The 18,181-nt window shown below is 38.1% G+C and overlaps 1 long non-coding RNA gene across 7 annotated transcripts in view; it reads right to left on the minus strand.

The window, feature by feature from the left end:
• Nucleotides 1-18,181, minus strand: part of LOC110362079 (uncharacterized) — a 202,820-nt gene that overhangs the window by 132,994 nt on the left and 51,645 nt on the right. For 6 of the 7 annotated variants that reach the window (XR_010471132.1, XR_010471130.1, XR_010471131.1 and 3 more), the window contains exons 2-3: nucleotides 4,552-4,705; nucleotides 3,865-3,906 (exon numbers count right to left, since the gene is read on the minus strand). This is a non-coding gene — a long non-coding RNA (uncharacterized LOC110362079). Of the gene's footprint in view, nucleotides 1-3,864; nucleotides 3,907-4,083; nucleotides 4,148-4,551; nucleotides 4,706-18,181 lie in introns of those variants that run through there. The other variant, XR_010471129.1, reaches the window with a different exon arrangement.

Genomic DNA, 18,181 nt, shown 5'->3' on the forward strand with positions numbered 1-18,181 from the left:
TGTTTGCAAGACTTAAGTGAGGCATAGACATTTACTGGCTGTCAAAACAAAGATGAGCTTCATCATTTATGAGTAAACCATAAAGAAATGTGGCAAAAGACAAATAGTTTTCCTAAGGTCTAGTTTCAAGTGCAGGATTGTGCTGACACAGAAACTATCAGGGGAGACAAGAAGTTCAGTTGACCTGACTTTTCTTAAAAATTAAAAGATAACAGTTTTTTTCCTTTCCTATTCTGCTGTAAAAATATTGGTCTCCATCCATTGTTTCTGCAGACTTTTGAAAGTGATTTGAGTGGCTTACAAAAGCAAAATAACTGAAACGTGGAAATGGAACAGAGTGTTTTCTTGGAATTAGCTTTTTGACTACCCAGAATAAGGCTGAATAATATCAGCAGTATCAATACTAATTATGTTAGGAAAAGATTCCAATCTTGTAACTTTTCATAAGCACCCACAGAGCTATGTGTCATTTCATTGAATCAAGTGGCAATGCATCCCCTGCCTTAAGAATTTAAAAACTGGTTTCCCAGTATTTCAGAAGTAATAAGTCATCTGACAAACACCAGAGGTAAGTTTAGTGTTGCATGCAAACACATGCTTTAACGTGTAGGTGCTAGCAGCCTGGCACCTGTGTGTGTAACTTGTGTGCTTACACTTCGACTTCTATTTTATTCTTGTTTTGTAGCTCATTGTGTGCAAACAAAGGGGGTGAGGTGATATGGGTAGGACAGGAAGTATGAATTTCTGTGTAATCTTCCATGTTTATGCAAACATACAGAAAACAGGGCAAGTGGATTTTTGTAGAAGAGCCCTTTCTACATGTGTAGTAAACAAGTACAACAAACAAACAAACAAAAAAGCTCAGAAAAAAAATCTTTAACTAGGCTGAGGTTTTCTTCTATTACCTGGACAACTCATGACGATCAGAGATCAGCAACGCTCACACCACACACTCCCCCCACCCAGACTACAAAATGGAATTTGGAGATAGACTTGAAGATGTCTAGTCATGCAACAGAGGTTTGGGGTGAACACCAAATCCCAGTACTTGCCTGCTCTTTTAGTAAAGGCTACAAGGCTCCACATTTTTGTGGAAACTAAAGCTTCTTCAGGCTATTAGCTCAGTGGACTGTACCTGTGTCAAGGGCCACTAAAGACACAGCACAGCCGATCCAAGAGCTTCTGCTTCTCCTCAGAGTCAAACACATGTGCACAGACAGAGACTTTGAAGCTGCATTCCCAAAGCTGAGCACACACCTTGGCAGGGTATGACCCTGCCTACACTGCCCACACAGCCAGTCACTCATACCCTTCTCACTCAAGATGGGGAAAAAATAGAAAGAAGGCAAAAATACTTGTGGATTAAGATAATGACAGTTTGATAGTAAGAGCAAAAGCATACAAGTAAAGAAACAGGAGGAATTTATTCACTATTTCCTATTATCCACTTTTTGGAAAGCAGGGCCTCAGTACACATAACAGTTGCTTGGGAACACAAATACCACAACCACAGACTTTCCTCCTTCCTTCTCCTTTCCCACAACATCATATGGTACAGAATATTCCTTTGGTCAGTTTGGGTCAGCGGTCTCCTCCCAACCTCTTGCCCATCCCCTCTCTGAGAGGAAAAAGGGAGGAGGTGGCAGAGAGGGAGAGAAAGCCTTGACTTTGTGCAAGCACTGTTAAGCAACAGCAAAATCTTGGTCCATTAGCAAGACTGTTTTAGCCACCAATCCAAAGCACAGCACCATAAGGGCTGCTATGATGAACGCTAACTCCATCCCAGCCAGACCCAGCACGCAGTCTATGAAACCAGAGGGTAGTAGATCCACCTGTGTGTCCTAATACAGAAAAAAAATTGACTGATCTGGTCTAACCATGCTGCCATACACGTAATAGCAGAAAGAAGAAAAGAACTAAGTGTAAAGAACTCCCAGAGTCCTCATGCTTCATTAGTTGCTTTTAAAAAGTTATTTTTAAATGTGCCTGATACTATGTGCAGATGTAGTGCTAATGCTCATTGTCTGCTAATGCAGAAAATAGTACAGTCCTCTGTCCAAGAAACGTATTGGTAGCTCTTGTTACTGCCCACATTTGTGCTAGATCATGATGGTCTTAAATATTATGCTCTACAGCATTTTTCCTCCAAAAAGTATAAAGTGTAAGAGTCTGGTCTTAAATTAAAGTTGAGATGCAGAAAAGAATGGATGAGATGGATTTATTTTTTTTTTTTTAAAGAAGTCCTCCAACCTAACTGCCAGTGATGTGTGCATGCATTCCTGAGCATTGCAATCACCTAACTGGGCTTCTACCACGACATAAACCTGCCGTTCCCATTCCCCGCATCTGCTGGGCAGTTCTGCAAACAATTCTGCTTGTACTTGTCTTCAAACTGAGAAAAGCCTCAGTGAATTCAGGAAGCTCAGACTTACACAGATCAGGGCTCTAGTGAGTTATAAAGGAGTGATAATACAGGGAAGGAATATCACTGGCATAATAACACAGCAGTAAAAAGGACTTTGAATAGCTTGTCTTTTTTTTTCTATCGTTATTTGCTACTCTTGCTTAAAGGTATATTCTAACTAGAAGGCAGACAGGAAGATGCCCAATACAAGGACAAAAATGCCTGAAATACTAAGTATGCATTCATTTGCAAAAAAGAGTTCAGTAATTTCATTTACAATTAGCTCAACGGTGGATGCCATCTTCAAATTAAATTTTATACTGGTCTTGCCCAATGTTTTTATTTAATTTAGAAAGTGCACTGGTTAACCTCTGATCTTTCATTCATCAAGGCTTGCTTAAAGCATCAAGATTTTCCTAAGAATACAGCAATTGCTGTGAATTCATTACCTTCTAAAAGCTTTTAAAAGTAGAAGCCACAAAGAGATACTTAAACTAGAGTGTCCTCCTGCTGCTCTGTATATTTTGATTACAAATTCAGCCTGTTTTCTTCCTGGTTTGGAGTTCAGACTTTTTATATTGTAACATTCACACCTTTTTGTTGATGTGAATAGTAGGTGTCATTCTAGGCTTTAGGAAATACAGATTTGTAAAGCTAGGATTGGCACGTGCTGCGTGTTCCTAGAGTACCTTTAGTTCTAATATAAATAATTGTTTGCTGTGCCCAATTAACTGCTTATAGAATCACTGCTCAAGTAAAATCTTGACTTTCCTGAAATAACAGCAAAATCCCCAAGACTTTGTGGCACTGGTGTTGTACACATTTCATTAAGTAGCACTATCTACTTATTTCAGTGGTAGTTTGTCAGACAATACATTTTTCCAAATTGCAACTCAAAATTAATGAAGCTTATAACTCTTCCTTATTTGAAGGAAGTTTAAACATAAGCTACATAAGTCACAATTAGTTTCTCCTGAGAGATCATAAATGGGATTTAAGTTGTAAACTCAGATCTATGAACTCCTTGCACAGGCAGAATTTAATCTATACATAGTTTTTCACTGACATTGCTCGTAAAGAAAATGTTTTCAGGACTGATAGTGAAGTTAATAATGAAGAAAGAGTGAGCACTAGATAATTTACCCTCACAAATACACTGCAAAAAGAAGCCCACATATATTATTCTTGTCACAAGAAAGTTGTGATCTTTTAGTTTTCTGTTTACATTAACATCAACTTCAAGAAGAGAGCTAGTTGATAAAAAAACACTTTAGAGAATGAAAATTGAAACCAGAAAATTATACATTATAAGAATGGCACATGATAAGCTATTGTACTAAAAAGGCTTTAATGAAATGGTAGTAGAATGATCTGTCTGGGTAAAACTATGTAAACTGCCTAGGTTTTCTAATGGACTATGGCCCCCCATTCAAAATATGTTGCAATTATAATTTACCTACCTTTGTGTCTGTGCGCAAATGCTCCCTGTAAAGTTGGTTAAACTGTAACAGATGATGAAAGCAGATTAATTTAATTTCTAGGTATCAGCTGCTCTATCAGTAAAGAGAAAAATCACAAATATCAGAGAAGAAATGAGCAATGTGATTAAAATGCTATCCATGTGCTTGAAAAAACCCTAGTGATTCTAGGAATGTTAGAAGTTTTAAGATTGTCTCTACCCTCAGACTGAGGTGGTAAATCTATGGTATCTGTAAAAGCAGAACGAGCATCCTCAGATTGCTCAGTGTGTAACACCGCCACTAGCATTTTTATAGCACATTTCAGTGAAAGTGCTCCAAGCGTTTTAAACACGAGACTATGTTTCATAAGCCTTATTTTACAGTTCATGGAACAAACATATTGAGAAAAGTGGCAAAAAAAAATGATGGGAACAAGATTATTACTAAGGTCTTACAATTCCAAAGGCCTAAACAGCTACACTTTATTATATTGTTTCTATGCTGCTTTTTAGCTGTCCTGAAGATGCAGACTGCCCAGAAAGGAGACACACACAATTTTATGTGCTTTTCTCATTATTTTAGGAGGATGTGTATGCAGTAGGTTCAGTCCAAGTGTGTTCATGTATATGGGAATCCATAACTGCTACAGTGATGAGAAGTGAATTCAGTGTTGGCTGAATTTCTCACCTGCTTCCCACAGCAGCCCTGCCGCTCAGCTCTCCGCAGGCCACAGCCGTCACACTGCTCCTGCCTTCGGGACCCCAGTGTGAGAAGGAAATCAATAAACAGAAGTGAGTTCAGCGAAGGACTAGCAGGATGGTCAGGGACAGGAGCACTCGCCCTGCGAGGAGAGGATGAGGGAGCTGGGCTTGTTCAGTTGGATTTTGTAATGAGAAATATTCTGGTTTTATTCAGGACAATCTTACCATATATGCAGGTGGCATGGAATATGAAGGGCGTGTTACCATTGTGATACCATTAATTAATAAAAATATGCATTCCTTTACCTATTCTGCTCATAATGTGTAAACTACTATGTTAGCAATTTTAGCTACTGATGACTGTGGAGTTATAAAAAGGAATTTAATCGCACTTAGAAAATCAGACCTAGAGCCTGAAATAGATTGTTTGTTAGACTGAAAGCAGAAGTTTTAATTGTAAGGAAAAAAAAAGCAAGAAATTTTTCATATAAGTGTATTTCTCACAATAGAAAGTACAAAAGAACAAGCACAAGAATTGCAGAATGAATAAAGGAATATCTGTTCTGTGTTCAAGAATCTAAATATTTCAGTGCTAAAACAAAACAAAACACACAAAAATATCTACTAAATGCTTCATTATTACAAATGTATGAATGATAAATATAACATACAGTAAGTAATTGACATGTAGCATTTAAAATTACATACTCTAAAGCAAAGTGTTTAGAAAGGCATTTATGCAAATCTTGTCTAGACCTTAACCTTGAAAATACTTAAGCACATGTATACCTGTAGCTGTGAAAAATTGCTCAAATAAGTCAAGCTATTACACTTACAATAATTGTAATACTTGTAATAATTACAATATAGAGAGGAGCATTTATATTTAACAGGAATCAGAGGATAATGCAATGATATCTTTAGTCCAAAACTGACTTAGATGCCACACTCCATTAATTTCCATGAAAGACTGCAGAAGTACAATATCTGCACATGGTGCAGTTTCATGCCAGAAGCCTCGGTGTTTCGTAAGAAAAGAAGTCTACATGATTACCAATTAATAAAAGGTTGATAAATCGCATACTTCTAATGGAAAGTATGCGACTTCTGTGAAGAAATGGAAACATTAAATTGACCCTCAGTGTGAAGGGGACTGTGAAAAGTCCTATATTGGATATGTTGGACTTACTGAATGTGTGTGGTGTAACTGTTCTGGGTATATGCAGCATTGCTGAAGAATCGGACTTCTGTGCATGTGTACAGGCACTCCATATTGCACGTGTGCCAGTTCAGGTTTCTATATCTATTCACATTTGCACCCCCAGCCTGTGGCTCCCTCAAGATAGCTCTACTTGTGAAGATGTCAGTCTTGACTCCTGGGTAGCTTACTCAGTGACTTCATTTCATTACAGACAATTGTTTTAGAGAAATAACTAACACTGTAGTTTAGACCCATATCACTTCCTATTGACACACAACACTAATGTAAAAAAATTAAACATGTCTATGCAGTTTACTAGAGTATAAAATGGGGTGTTTAATAAGATGCTTTTATTGGTATTGTTTGGATTATATAGGCTGTTAAAACTTGTGATTGGTCTTGTACTTGAACAGTAGGTACTTACTACATCAAGTCAATGAAGGGGACCAACCACATACACCGTATAATTCTTACTGCACACTAGATGTAAGTTAAGAACCGCAGTCTCAGAAACTCAGTTGCAAAAGAAAGGATGTTATAACCCAAGTCTGGACCAGCCATCTGACCTAGGGAGCCATCGCATGGTACAGCAATCATTTGGGTAACCATGGTACTGGTTGCCCAGGTTTTTCACACGCTCTGGTAAAAAAAGTATTTTGTCAGATGCTATAGTCTCATTTATCTAGAATCTGATAGGATCCTATTTGAACTCCTGATTGGAGATAACAACAGGAAACAAGCTAACCTCCATTCCCTATGAAGTAACAGAACAAATAATTAGAAAGAAAAATATAAAACCACCAAGACGAATTTACAATAAACAAGCAAGAATAATTTATTAAATGACAAAAACCTGCCTGTGGCCTATGATTATGAAAAGTAAAAGAGTCAGTCTTTTTCGTTTTTTTTTTTTCTGAAGTGTTGGAAAGCTACTGGGTAGAGGAAGAGATTTGATAGGTGTATTAGTTACATTCAGCAACTGCCAGCTCATATCTTGGAAAACTTCTTACACAATTGTAGAGGGTTAAGATTGCGGGGTGACAATAAAACCCTGGCAGATGTATTGTTAACCCCCTCTTCCCCCCCACACTTCCCCCTCCCTCTCCCCCCTTTTCACTAAGGAGAGGCGATTGGGAGGAAAAGAAGCACAGAGTGAAGAGAGTTGGAAAAAATTAAAGATGTTTTACTAATGCTACTAATAAGAATAGAGAAAATAATACAAAATATACAAAACCAATCTTGAAAGTCTCAGCAACTGCAGAACCAGCACCCGAAGTCCTGGATTAGACTCTGCAGCCAGCCGGAGCTGGATTCAGTCTCTCACTAGGCCTCAGTTCGCAGGGATGACTAGCAAGGTCCTCTCCTAATGTCGGCCATAAGCAGCAGGGAAAAGGGAAAAGCAACACAGATCCTCGTGATCTCCCACTTTTATGTGAAGTATTCACGTGAATGGAATGTTATACCCAGTTGGTCAGTTTCTTGGTCTCTTTCTTCTCGTCGCCCCTCTTGTGAGATGTCCATCCGTGCTTATCAATAAGTTTGCATTCCATTGCTAGGTTTACCAAAACATGTGTCTGGTTCTCCAGGAAAATGCAGTTAATATGAAAGCTTTAGCTGACAGGCAAATTCACTGAGAGAGAAACTTGTTTTTTAACAAAACCAGGACAACAATTCAAATTGAATTGTGCACACGTTCAAAACAGTGATCACAAACACTTAAAAAAATATGGTAACATTTCAGATAAACTGGAATCCTGAATATATGGGTGTCCCTGCTGAAATGAAAATCTTCTAAAAGTTCTGCTGTCCAACCTGCCACCCACATGGACATAAAGCAAGTTTACATACTTGCAGGAACAAGGCTGTACTATTCCGTTGTTTTGGTTGAGCTTTTTGAGACTTTTTTTTTTTTTAGAAGAGTTGTGCTCACAGAGTGTCTTAGTCAGTCTTCTCTGTTTTTCCTGATGATATCTATGCTTACCAAATTATCTGTTGAGGCATATGTGTGTGTCTTCTATTGTGATAAACTAATAGGATCCCCTCACGTGACAAGTATTCTAGCATCAGGAACAGTGAACAAAGATGATACACAAAGGTAAATTTTCATCACTGTGGGGAATAGGCAGAAACTCACTATTTACCAGCTAAGCACGTACTTCCTGGTATTTTTTGTTAAAAGCGTAGCTGCAAGTTGCCCACATATGGTACATCGTCAAAAATTTTCTCATAAAACAATGTTTTCCAATGCTTTTCATGCTGTTCTGGGGCATGTGACACAGGGAGGTGATATTTTATTTTTCAAGAATCACTTTGTAGAACACTCTTACCTGGATTCAGTAGACTGTAAGTTACCTCTGAAAGCAGACTTACCCTATTTCATATATGAAAGCAATATATAACTAAAATTATTTCAAACCCTGTCAAGCATTTAGAAGTGTGTGGCTCTGATTTTATTGCCAGTATAGAAAAGTTATGGAAACATGAATTAGTTATAGCTTGAAACTTGTATTTGATATGAATAGAACTGCAACTTTTAAATGTGATACTGCTGAAGTATGACTGATTGTCCCAAAAGACTGTCAAAACATGATATGTCAGATTCTGCTCCCTTCCACAAACACATCACAATCTGTTTTGATAGGGAAGGGATATAGTTTAATTATTTGTTTTTAATCTGACTCCAGACCTGACATATGGCACCTCATTAAGTTCTCTTCACTTGTTCTGTTAAAAACAACCATCCACAAAAGAGGCATGTGATTTCTGGCACAAAAGATAAACTCAGAAAACTTTGTGCCATCCTACAAGGTCAGACAACCTGAACTGAACACCTGACTTCTGGTTTTGAGGGATAACTGCCAGTTAGCACATGTAACAGCCTATTAGCAAATAAACTTCTCGTTTATACCTCAGAACATTTCCCCTGCCACAGTGTCAATAATCTATCAAAATCAAATAGTAAATTCATAAACCACTACATAAATGCAGGTTGATACTGAAAAAATCTGAAATCAAATCAGAAAGAAAAGAACATGGGTAAGTTGTCTTCCAGCTTTGACAGTACCTTATTATCATAGACTGGAGCTTTGTTGACTGTTCTCAGTTTTTGCATTAAAAGTTATTTATCCAGAATCGATCTGTGCCTGCATGGGATGGGGGAGAGTACAAGGGGCACCAGGAAGTGGCACCAAAGTGGTGCAAAAACATCACTGAGCTGTAAAACAGATCCACCAAGCCCCAAAAGGCACCAAACTGTCCCCAGGGCTTAGTCATCACCAGCGGTGAGGCAATCATGGGGGTGATTCCCCTGTCCCCGTCCCTAGGGCAAGCAGCCTTTTAGCAGGGGAGCCTGGACAGATGGATCCATGCAGGACTCACGGACATGGCCCCATGCTTAAAGCAGCACTGACCCCTGCAACCCTGAGCTCCATCCTCTCACCCTGGGGCTTTAGGAGAGTGCTGTACCTGCTTCCAGCCGCCCTACCATGTCTCCATATGCATCCCCCTGCAGCCGCAGAGATGGCTCATCCAGGCTGCACCAGGGCATTATTTAACGGGGGCAATAAGCCACAAGGGTCTGACTCCAGTAACACAGAGGTAAAAGTGTTGTGGGGCACCATATCCAAGGCCTCACAGAATCCCAGGTAGATGACATATGCAGATCTTCCCTTGTCCACTGATGCAGTCATTCCATCAGGGAAGGCCACTGCATCAGCCAGGCACCATTTGCCCTCGGTGAAGCCATGTGCGCTGTCTCTCAAGGGGCTGCTGAGCTGTTGCCTTTCCAGTCACCAGCTGGGAAGCATTTATTACTCCCAGATACTATTAATTTACAAATTGGTAAAAATGAGCTCTCTAAGCAGAAACATCCTTCTGAGTAAACTGCCCTGGCATTTTGTTTGAATCAGGTTAAGTTCTCCTGTTATGTGTGCAAATCTTGTAAATTCTTCACTCTTGGATCTGTCACTGTTGTTAATGCTACTGTTCCCAAAAATATGTTCACGTTCCCTTTTGCCTGAAATCACTTTTGGATTCACTCGCTACTGTAACACCACAAATGGATTTGGTGTACACCGTATCTCCTGCAACATCTCTGAGTAAACACTATACAGTTGGTCTTTTTCGATGTGCCAAGCTAATAACTATTGTTTCATCTAACACTTCTCATAATACCAGGGAATGTGAAATATTCTGATTTTTGCTTCCAATATATTGCTGCCTGTCCTCACTTTCTGCAATAATTTCACAGATTTTTAATATGTTTCTTTTAGTCACCGGAATAGCCCGTTTCACATCAGTAGAACCACTATGACCAGGGCTGTTGGGAGAGCTCCACAATTTCAGATGTTCAAGTGTCTACAACTTTTGATACACAACTAACACTGAGTGAGGGGCAAAATTTGTGGCACAGGCACAGAAACAGCCCTAACATCGCTTCTAGGTTGATATGCTTGCTCCAGGATGCTTGGAGTTTTTGTTTGATTATTGGTTGGTTTGGGGTTTGGGCTGATTGTTTGTTTAACTATTTGCGGTTTATATGTTTTTATTTGGGGTGTTTTGGGTGGGGTTTTGTTTGTTTATTTGGTTGGTTGATTGTTTTCTTCCCAGAATGGTTGTGCCTGGTGACAATTACCTTAGATTTAGTCCTGAAGAGTTTAATGAAGAATGACCATTCCTATCTGAAAATTAATTAATGCAGTATACTTTAGTTCTTGGAAAGTAAAACCTTATAGGTCAGCAGTTTAGGTAATATTAAAATCTTTGATCTGTTATGTCCAAGTTGTATTAGTCATAAAGGAGCTGTGGCTAGTGGTCCATTGTTATAGTTTTTTTTAAAGTTCAGAACAAATCTCACTTAATGCAATAAAAATACAAATATTACTTGAATTTTAAAACTGCAGTAATGTTTTAAAGCCTTGATCTTGTAAGTTAGCAAGCAGTGAAACATGCAAACCATAATCTTGTGATGGACAACTCAGTAGTCAAAGGTGAAAATATGTGTTGCAATAATCTAAAGGACCATAAAAACTTCACTCTAGATGAATTTAGCTGAAGATACTTCTGCAGGAAGGTGAATATATGAAATGTTGTACATCAAATTTTATGGCTCATTAATACCACTACCAACAAAAGTATTTCATTTACAAATGTGCAAAAGTGTTTTCCAAAGTATTAGGTAGAAGATAATTGCAATGATCCTGAAAAAGATTATTTTCTCTGATAAATGATTTTTCTTCCTCCTGAAGTGCAACTTCCTGTTTAAAATACCAGCTAACATTAGTTTAAAAAAATATATTCTTCCTGCCTAACCTACAACTTAATGCTATTGAAGTGGTGGTCAAAACTACCATCAAATTTACATTTTGCACTTTTTGTGTACAATAAATATGATTTTCAGGAAAAGACTACGTTCTTTAGCAAAGGAAAGTCTTTTAGTCATGACCTGGAAAACAATTTCTTTAAGGAATGGGTAACATATGAGAAGTTTCGCACTGCTGAAAATAAAATTTCAGTCAAGATTGTCCCATTTTCTTTAACATTTGAACACTCTTTAAAAAGCAAAGTTAACTGCAACAGTTTTAGGTGAAGGATAAAATTTTTATGACAACCGGAAAAAAAAAATCAGAATGAAAAATTATTTACTCTGTAAAAAAAAAAATTAATTGCATGACAAGTTTTGAAAACTCTTAGTAGTTCCCAGAGAAACCACAGCAAACTTAAATCAGGCTAAATAATTTGTGATTAATTTACCACTGTATAATGTTACCTATGTAAGTAGGGTGCAGTTTTGTACCTTCCTGTGTTCGAAAGGTGCATCTTATTGAAAATTGACCAGCCAACACACAAGACTGCCACATAAAAATGGGTTAGGAACTAAAGCTGCTCTGTCATACACTGTGTGCAATTACTTTTTCTCTACCTAGTAATGGCAGCATCTATGAAGAAACTGAAAAAGAATTTGTTACAAAGAGAAAAGACCTGATTACTTCAAAATACGGCTTTTTTGATAGTGTCTGGAGTTGCAGTTCAGAAATAAGTAGTTATAGTATAGTCTTCAACAGTGTTCAGCTGTGGAAAAAAGAAAAGTGACTCCTTATGTTGGCTTGTTGACTTCTGTATTAAAACCAAATGTTCATTACAATTTTTTGTAAGCATTGTCATTCAGAAATAGATTGCAGATGTTTTTTTGAGGACATGGAGAGGAAAAGCTATTACTTATTATACAGGAACTTTAAAAAGTGCAAGATTTTAATGAAAACCATCAAGCTGGTGAAAAGCTTGGTTCAATATTTTGGAGATTTTGTAGGCTTACATATTTTGAAAACCATGAGCAATGTGTTCTTTTTTATTTTGCCACTTCTGCTTTCATTTTACTCAATGTGTAGAATACCCGAAGCAAAATTATGCAGTTATTCAAATGCCTTCAGGAGGAGTTTCTCCTACTGCCATGACTTTAGCACAAACCTGAAGGGCATTACCTAAGCTGACAAACGTTTGCATCTGTCAGTGGAGATGTTTCCATGCATCAGGCTTTTCCACCATTGCAAGTTTCAACACGGCATGAAAGAAGCAAAGCTCTGTGTAGCCTTTCCCTCATCTGGGTTCAGTCCAATGCAGGATGTTGACCTGCTGCACTGATCCTCATTCTTCTGAGCAGACACAAAATGACCAGGGACCTTGCATCATAAACTCCATCTTTACTTTTTTTTTCCAATTTTAATTTTGATTATAATAAATGGTTGCAGTGCAGAAGTGTAATGTGCTGCCCCCACACCTATCCGTGGGTGCAGAGTTCTTCCTCTTATCGGAATTTCTAGTCCTTAATAAAGGAGGCAGCCAGGGCAAGTTACTTTATAGTCACTGGCCTGAGTATTAGTCAAACAACTGCTCCAAATACCAATACATGATTCCTGCAAAGAGGGTGGCCTTTCAGTGGACTTGAAGGGTGATTAAGTACTCACAAGCAACTTTTGCATTTTGGGTGAAAATATAGAACCTCTCAGTGATGAGCTGGTGCCTAATCCTCCACTTTCCTTTTCCCCAACTAGGAAACCACTTTAGCCATCAAAATCAACAGAGTTACTGACTTGGCTGAAGTAAAAGCTGATTAAATAGAGTTTAGTCTTGGACAAATCACCCAAATAAGCAAGATGAGGTGATGGAATTTGCTGAAATACTAACTGTAACCATTGTTGCATGATTTTGTGTTGGCATTTTGAAGAAATACAGTGAATTGAAATCTTGGCCTCATGCAAGTAATCATTAGAAGAGTGGATGAAATGGTAGTTCCACTGAAGTCAGCACATATAGTTTGATCCCAAGTGTGCAGTCCTTTGAAAAAAAAAGAGTTGGAAATACTTATCTGTTGAAATCTGTTTTCATTACAACTGTCTTAAGACATGCAAACAGTTATATACGTTATTAAAAATGCAGTGCAAAGCTACCTGGCTTTGCTGACGTTATATTTTGTGCTGAGATTTTTGCTTAGGGCTTGAAATACACTGAAATAGTTCAAGTGAAGCATTAAGCAAGAATATTAAGAATAAGGAAACTTCCTCCCTATGAAAGTCAGCATGGGTCTTTATCTTGATTCTTCTCCATATGGGTGGTAATGCAGTTTTGCACAGACAGTCTTATTATTAGCAGGGCATATGTCACAGAATCACAGATGAGCAGAGGTTGGAAGGTATCTGTAGAGGAGGTCTAGGCCAAACAAATCTCAAAAGCTAAACCCAAATCTCTCTTTCATACAGCAATTGGTAATTTCTTTGAACAGTTACACAAATAACATTTAAGGTCCAAAAATAAAACCTATGCTTACAAAATCTTCAATTTCACGTCTGATGCAAGTTAATACATTAACCTGTAGCTCAGTTAATTATTGGTTAAAAATCATTCATGGCAAAATTTGTCAGACATTTGTCAGACTTTGCAAAGTTTCTGTTTAATATTGGATGTATGAAAACCACCATACATATTACTCACTCTGTAATGTAAAATTATATAACACTGGAAAATATTAATCTCATCTGAATTCTATATGCAAAGCATGTATATTCAATATTATTTAAATAACAGCAAGACATTCTAGATATTAGCTATTACTTACACGGCCTTACAGAAAAAAAGATATTCTGAAAGGATTTTTATTCACAGTTTCTAATCCTTCAACTGTTACATGAGAATGAGGTTCTTCAGATTCTAAAAGCCGAATTTCCTATATCACAAACACTATTTTTTCAGTCTTGTATCCAGAGTGTTTAGAAGCACATTTCTTATCAACTGAACACATGCACTAACAGCATAGGGTTTTATTGTATTTATACACACATTTATACACACATACTTCATCAGTATACTGAAATCAAATGTCCAAGATAGTTTAGCACCTGAACTAGTATTCTTGAAAATGTATATGTATATATGTATATACCTCCATGTCCATTTTCTTGAGCACCCACATATATCAATTGGAATATACCATATGTGTAGATATATATATATATATATGTATTTCTATATATATCAGGGAACTTCTTGTACAAATGAAAAGAAAAATTGTTTCTCAGAAGAGTGCAGTGTGGTGTTCAGATATGTATTTGCAAATTTAAAGAAATGCTAGATTGCACTATGATCCACAGCAAAGAGGGCTTTTGAAAATGAAAAGGTTCTTGTTTTCCATAAGATTTTACACCAAAAAGCTGCAGCTGACTTGTTTATCAGAAACAAGCTTTGATTTGCTCTTGACAATTAAAACATAAAGATGCTTCGGCCTTTTTGTGACTTATTTTAGCTAGGCATTATCTGGTGGGATATTTCCACTCCTTGTGAAAAAAAAATGACACTCCACCAAAGTTTAATAGGTACAAACTTTGCAGCTGCAGGTTTTCTGCTGGGCACCATCTCCCACCACCAATCCCTGCACGTTGAGAGGACAAGACATCATCACGCACAGAGCAAATCAAAGGAGTGTGCTGATCACAACTGGGGGAATAGTCTGCAGGCCATGAAGAAAATGTTCAGTTATTTTTGGAGACATTTGTTGCAACTCTATTATACTGCACTTCACGAGCTGAGGAGTCAGCCAAGTTACATCACATACTTGAAGACTGAAGAAGTGGCTGTTTAAGTAGTAGAAGTCAAAAAAGAAAAGGAGAGGAGAGGGAGAGGGAGAGGAGAGGGAGAGGGAGAGGGAGAGGGAGAGGGAGAGGGAGAGGGAGAGGGAGAGGGAGAGGGAGAGGGAGAGGGAGAGGGAGAGGGAGAGGGAGAGGGAGGGGAGGGGAGAGGAGAGGGAGAGGGAGAGGGAGAGGGAGAGGGAGAGGGAGAGGGAGAGGGAGAGGGAGGGGAGGGGAGGGGAGGGGAGGGGAGGGGAGGGGAGGGGAGGGGAGGGGAGGGGAGGGAGAGGGAGAGGGAGAGGGAGAGGGAGAGGGAGAGGGAGAGGGAGAGGGAGAGGGAGAGGGAGAGGGAGAGGGAGAGGGAGAGGGAGAGGGAGAGGGAGAGGGAGAGGGAGAGGAGAAAAAAAGAAAAGAAACCGAGCAGGTTTGAAATGAGATGCAGGGCAGGGTGAAATGAGATGTGGTTTTGCACATTCCTTCACCCAAAGTCAGGCTACTGCGCTGAGCCATCAAGGGAAGGGAAGGGAAGGGAAGGGAAGGGAAGGGAAGGGAAGGGAAGGGAAGGGAAGGGAAGGGAAGGGAAGGGAAGGGAAGGGAAGGGAAGGGAAGGGAAGGGAAGGGAAGGGAAGGGAAGGGAAGGGAAGGGAAGGGAAGGGAAGGGAAGGGAAGGGAAGGGAAGGGAAGGGAAGGGAAGGGAAGGGAAGGGAAGGGAAGGGAAGGGAAGGGAAGGGAAGGGAAGGGAAGCAAGAAGCAGGGTGAAATGAGATGTGGTTTTGCACATTCCTTCACCCAAAGTCAGGCTACTGAGCTGAGCCATCTGTTGTTACAAAGGTGCCCCCTGCTACCAGACTTGCACATGTAGGAGGGGTAGGACACAGCAGAGGAAAAGAGGCAAATAATTCACGTCACTCTCTGTGCTGGTCAATCAGCATAATTAATCTACCTCTGCAATTGGCCCTAATGAAGGTAAGATACCTAAAACTATTTTACTGAAGCAAACGATGCCCCAGGAAATGAAACCAGTTTTAATCTAAACCAGAACCCACTGCAGTTAAAATGTGTTTGATTATCCCCCAGCAGAGTCCACCAGAACTTCTGGAAGGTGTCAGTAGTCACAGGAAAAGTAGGCTACTCTGAGTCTTGAAGAGCCTAGGTGTATAAAAATGTTTTGCAGTAGATAGTGAAACTTTTATATTAACCAGGAGAAAAAAAGTTCTTATTCTGTGCTGAAATAAGTCTCTATTTTATTACAATCTTTATCTTCTCAAATAAAGTTCTCCAGTAGGCAGAATCCTAGTTTCTAATCTGACTGAGTCAATGACTCAGTCTGTGACCTTGGGCTAATCACTTGACCTTCTTCTGAATCAGTCAAGCTAGCTGGAAAATCGGGTGAAAACATCACGTTGCTGAAAATCAGATTCTGTACCTAAAATGAGTTTTTCTTTAGCACAAAAAATAAACTGCAGAGAAGAAAATAAATTATTATTTATCCTGAACTCTGGGCTAGAAGGCCAAACCAATGATTTCCAGTGCTGACTCTATAACGATACGCTTGCCCCATAAATGCCATGACACTGTGTAAGACTATCCATATAAATAAATTGTCTGCAGGTACTTTGTAAGCAAAGTTTATTCATAAACACGCAAGTTTTTAAAGAGTTCTGTCAGTTCAACCTTTCAGAATTAAGAAGAAAAAACCGTCAGTGTTCCCAATCTCTGAAACAACCTTGCAGAAGTAAGGAGAAAACTTGAAGCTCATTAAAGTTTATGTAATTCACAGCAAGGTTCCAAACATATTCCCATTTCAAACTACTAATGTTCAAATGAGAATAAAGTTTTTCAAAATTCACTAAAACCAGAAAAAAAATAACAAAAAGTTATTTTAATGTGATTATTAAAGGTTTAGAACTTAATATGTATGCAAGATTGTCTACCCTTCAATTGTTAGCAATCATTGAACTTTCTGGTTGAAAACAACCCCAAACTTTAACGTATTCTGTTCCAAATATGCCCTGAAATTTTACTGTTTTCATTAGTGAAGTAAGAATCTAATGTAACCTCATTTTGTTATATGTATGTTGTCTGAGATCACACAAGTTAAGTAGAGGGATATAAACATAGCCATAGAAAGCAAATTATATTTTAAATACCCGTAGCAGCCTGGAAAATGGATTGTTCTGGCCAACAATAGCTCTTGATCTTTTATTTTACTTCCTTCATCTGTCTTTTATTTCTTTTTATTTTTCAGTAATAAAAAATAGAAACGTTTAAATTTTCATGAAATACTCAAAACACTACTATTTTGAAAACTCAAATATGAAATGTGTAATACCCTCAAACCAAGAAGACTTATTTTTATGTTATGGACCCAAAATGGAACACTTCAATTTCTTAATTTCTGACAGTATAGCAATTAGATGCCTTCCCAGTTCCTTTATGCTAGTAAGGGTGCAGACACTTGAACAAGTGCAGTTAAGTCACTAAGATCTACAATAAAAATATGGGAGATCTGTCCTCAGGGGAAAAAGAAAAAAGTTTGCTGCTAGGACTAGATCTGTGAACACTCAGCAGTCTCTCCAATATTTTGGTTTACCGTCTTAGTATTAATCTTATTCTAGAATTAGTTTGTAGAACTAATGTACAATTTGAAGCATTGGCCACTCTTACTGAAATTTATTGACCGTAACAGTGTAATATTTACAAAGGCTTTGCCTCCCTCAATAATAATCTCTTACTTTCAGCAATAAATCTCTATGCTGGTCTCCTAACAAGTCAATATCTATTTTTTAAACACAGATAAAGTAGTTTGAATTATATACATTTCTACTATCTTAATTTGCCAGCTAAGCAGCTGCCCTGATTATATAAAGTAGAAAAACTATGTTCCTTTATTTTATTATTTTCTTAATAATTTGGAGAACGATTCCAACTAGCGTAATTTACCTTTCTATTGAAAGAAACATAATTCAATTTCTACTTAAAGGAATACGCTTCTTTAAATGGAAGAGGCTACTTTAATTATTTTAAAGAGATGACTCTCATGACAAAGCAGAAATTATTTAGAGTTTTTCTTGCTCTCTATGCAAAATGGAGATGTATTTAACACCGAGAAGCAAAAATTATTTAATGTGCTCACAGTACTTCAGCAACTGAATACTGAGTCTTATCAGAAAAGTTGTTTTTTTCCATGTAAAACCACTGAATATTACTTTTCTCCTTTCCTATTCATTAAAAAACAGTGATTATATCTCAATTAACCTTTTTATAATTTTATTCTGTCTCTCAGGTATATTCATAGG

This window comes from Columba livia, chromosome 3, assembly GCF_036013475.1.
Source record: "Columba livia isolate bColLiv1 breed racing homer chromosome 3, bColLiv1.pat.W.v2, whole genome shotgun sequence".
NCBI classification, from domain to species: domain Eukaryota; kingdom Metazoa; phylum Chordata; class Aves; order Columbiformes; family Columbidae; genus Columba; species Columba livia.